This window comes from Brachycentrus maculatus, unplaced genomic scaffold, assembly GCF_059751285.1.
Source record: "Brachycentrus maculatus isolate JH-2025_06_01 unplaced genomic scaffold, ASM5975128v1 h1tg000420l, whole genome shotgun sequence".
In the NCBI taxonomy this organism is placed as follows: domain Eukaryota; kingdom Metazoa; phylum Arthropoda; class Insecta; order Trichoptera; family Brachycentridae; genus Brachycentrus; species Brachycentrus maculatus.
In genome coordinates this window covers 433,616-437,799 of record NW_028281168.1, presented here as the reverse complement: position 1 = coordinate 437,799, position 4,184 = coordinate 433,616, and the positions used below count along the sequence as shown (strand labels likewise).

The window sequence follows — 4,184 nt, the reverse complement described above, 5'->3', positions numbered from 1 at the left end:
TTCTATCAAAAAGTTAAAGTCGAGGGTTGAACGCCAAGAGACTGCATCGATGGGCGGTGTAAGGGTCGCATCGTACAGTCCAAAATTTTTGTAACAGGCGCGTCTGTCCCGTAAAACCGATCGCGACCGTGCAAAGTCGCAAACGAGGGAAAGGGACGAGACGCCTGTTACAATATTTTTGTGCGCGATTCTTTTTTCATTTTTTACTCACTTCTTTTTTAGTTTGTCGTTAGTTTCATTCGTGTTTCATTTGTGTTTTATTTTGGTTCAACAAATTGCCACAACAAAAAAAACAACAACAAAACTTTGGGAAGAAAAAATCACTATTTAATAAACTGTATTTATTCAATATATAATATTTTCACGAACTGAATATACACACGTAGTCATATAAAAAAGAGGCGGGGGAGAAAATTTGGCGTTTACATATAAAATATCAAACTCAAACACCTATTTAAAGAGCCTACAAAATTGTATTTAATTATTCAAAACGATTACAAAAATAAAATTAAATTTGCGACAAATGTTCCGCCTTGCTATGGCATTTTCAAACCACTGTCTACTACAGCAGTTTGTAAATGCCATAAGGCGAAACAATTGTCACAAATTTTATTTTTACGTGTTTTCAACAATAAAATACAAATAAGTAGTCTCTAAAAATGGGTGTTTGATTTCAATGATTAATATATAAATTAAAACGACTGAGAAAATATGTGTGGCGAACGTGAGAGGGAAAACAGAACGTGGACGACCGAAAAAGACTTGGCACGATCAGATCAATCAGCACCTAAAATCTGGCGGTGTCAAAAGCCTGCGTAATCGGAGGGCATGTATGACTAGATGTATGGATGTGAAGGAGGCGAGGAGTGTATGTCAGGACAGAAGAGTGTGGCGTTGGAAACGGCGGATGGTAGTAATAGTAGTAGTAGTTAAAATGTAGTTAATATATAACAAATTAAATCTACATATATATCTATAAAATAATTCGGTGAGTTGAAGGATGGGTTGTAATGGACAAAAGATGCCGGGGAATGCCGATGAAAAATCGGATGAATCATTCGATCGATCCGTCCGAAACGACGCTAGGTCTGAATGATGATATGTTGTTTTTTTTTTTTAATCCATATTATTCCTAAAGCACTGTAACAAAGGAAAGATTTATATCTGTTGTGTATGGGGAAATGAAAGGATTCATAAACGAAAATTGCTCTTATTGTCGGAGGTGTCCGTTTCTATAATAGAGATGTGCGTGATAAATGTCGGAACAATCGATATCCGAGGTCGCGACCCGAAGAGCACTCACCGCAGCGGTTCGGCATTCGGACTCTTCGGGGGGATTTTAAAAAGGTGTCGCAGATGAAATAAAGTACAATGTCACTGTAAAAAAAATGCGTTTAGATAACGACGCAACGGGTGAGGGAAAAAAAGCCGACGAAGAAATAATAAAATAATCATAATAATAATAATAGGTGACGCTGTCCAGGATAGAAGAACCTACAACCTGAGGACGAGGAGAGCTGACCCCAGCAGTCTACAAGGACAATAAGCTGGGACGTAGCCAGGAAGAAGAAGAAGAAGAAAAAAAATACGTACAAAACTTGTTAATTGGATGAAATCTATCAAAACAGTTCAGAGAACAATAATTGAAGTCATTTTAAAAAGAAAAATAACATTTCCAACAAATTTTAAATTGTCAATATTCCATGTCCCAAAAGAAGAAACCATTTTTTTAAAACGGAAATTCTCCAACTATGTTAGGGTGAAACATACTTAAATCTAAAGAAAAGTTCATCTTCGAGATACCAACATGACTTTACGATACCAACATGACTTTACGATACCAACATGACTTTACGATACCAAAATGCAATACCAAAGAATTTTAACAGAACTTTGAATATTTGGGAAACATGTACTTCAATAACCTTCCTATAGATATTTAAAAAATATACATTTATGTGTAGGAAGGTTATTGAAGTATTTGCTTCCCATTTTGGTAGTCATTTTCATATTTCTAAGATGAACTTTTCTTTAAATTCAAGTATTTTTCACCCATAAATAGTTGAAGAATAGCTGTTTTTTTGTTGTGAAAATAGTTTCTACTTTTGGGACTTGGAATTTTGAAAAGTATAATTTTATTGTATGTATAATACACTTTTTTTTTTACCACCCGCGAATTATATTGTTACGACTAGTTTTGGAAGATACAGATGCTTCCATCTACGGGTTTGAATATACGCTTTGAAATATGTTTGAATATAAACAAACCCGTAGATGGAAGCATCTGTTGCTTCCGATACTAGTCGTCACAATACAATACTCAAGAGCTAAAAACCATATGTTTTATTTATAATTTAATCATGTTTTACCAAAAACGTGAATGCTGAAAAAACTAATTTATTTATATATCTTTCGAATTCAAAATGCAGTGAAGGGTTAGAGAATTGGGATTTCCGTCGCTGAGTGTACATTTATTATTATTATTATTTTATTATATTTGGGAGAGGGAAGGAACAGAAGGAAGGAAGGAAGGAATGGGTGGGGATCGAGGGGAAACGACACGAATCGGTAGATGATGAACCGATCCCAGAAAAAGCGCAGAGTTGAAGCAATAAATAGCGAATCGATGACGAATTGAAGATGTGTTGCCTCTCAATAGTAAAACTAAAGATTTAGCTTAAAACTGAAGAAAGAAAAAATGATTCAAAATAATTAGATAGTGAAGATCTATATGTCACATGAAAAGTAGACTGCTAGGGAGATTTGACGCTGCATGGGGAGAGTAAACTCTACTACTAGAAGTGTCAGAAAAAGTGAATTGATAGTGGACAGATTTTTCAATGTGTGTTTTCTTGTCTGGGACTTCAGCTCTGCGTGGAACAGAGTGTGTTCTTGTCTGGAACTTCAGCTCTGCGTGGAACAGAGTGTGTGTTCTTGTCTGGGGCTTTAGCTCTGCGTGGAAGAGAGTGTGTGTTTCTGTCTAGGGCTTCAGCTCTGCGTGGAACAGAAGGTGTGTTCCTGTCTGGGGTTCAGCTATGCGTGGAATAGAGTGTGTGTGTTTCTGTCTGGGGCTTCAGCTCTGCGTGTAATAGTGTGTGTTCCTGTCTGGAGCTTCAGCTCTGCGTGGAATAGAGTGCGTGTTCCTGTCTGGTGCTTCAGCTCTGCACTTCCCGGGGTGGTCGTGCCCCCCGAAGGCCTGGTCGCCGCGGCTAGGTCATCCTAGCGTGGCGCCGTTACCCCAGCGATGGGGCTCCGACACCACGGACGCCTGTGGCCGCGGCGTTGGTATTTCCCAGGGCGGCAGTACCCATAAACTGCCTACCAATTGCGTAATAATTATTACAACCTCCGTACATCCAGAAAATAGAACGCCAAAACATTATGTCATTGCAAACAATCTTCGCATCTTCTACATTCATGCATTTCTTCATACATTCTAAAATTATATACACGTATATGTTTATAACATAACTCAAGTTATTTTACATTTTGAGATATTGCATACAAATAAAAGGGTTTCTCAAAAAAGTTAACATCTTTATATGTGTATATATATATATATATATATATATATATAATTATATACATATATATATATATATATATATATATATATATATATATATATATATATATATATATATATATATATATATATATATATATATATATATATATATATGTGTGTGTGTGTGTGTGTTTGTTTAGTGATAAATTAAGCCCTGAAGAGGGCAAAGGCAAGGAGGTTGTTGCCGAAACTAGTTGGTTAATAAAAATATTAGTGGATCAAAAAACAAAGTCTTTTTATTTCTCAAAATAAGATAAAAAAATACTTAAACATCAGCAAAAAAAACTTGATACCATTTAAAAGCCTTTTTTAAGCGCCGTGTAGTTCGGGCCACCCGGTATAAGCTATAGGTAGTCGGCCTGCGATGACGCGCGAGAGCTAAAAGCATTCCCGGGTCCGGCCCAGACGCAGCCGCGTTACGGCCGCTCCGATAAGGCTAAGGACGCATGAGGCGCGACACCTCCACGTCGGCGGGCCTTTACGCACCTTACGCGGCGTGCTGTGCTGCCTTGGAGACTTGTGAGACAATCGTGCGATTTCGGGTCAAACGTCACAGAGTTCAACTAGCTGATGACATGAGAAAAATTAGAACGCCAAACAGCTCTGTCTTTGCAAA

General features: G+C 37.4%; 1 long non-coding RNA gene across 1 annotated transcript; it reads right to left on the bottom strand.

Annotated features, from left to right (window-relative positions):
• Positions 1-2,103: 2,103 nt before the first annotated feature.
• On the bottom strand, positions 2,104-3,329 carry LOC148302719 (uncharacterized). Its single transcript, XR_015838601.1, has 2 exons — positions 2,301-3,329; positions 2,104-2,220 (listed from the first exon to the last, which is right to left on the bottom strand). It is a non-coding gene; the product is annotated as an uncharacterized LOC148302719 (long non-coding RNA).
• Positions 3,330-4,184: the final 855 nt, after the last annotated feature.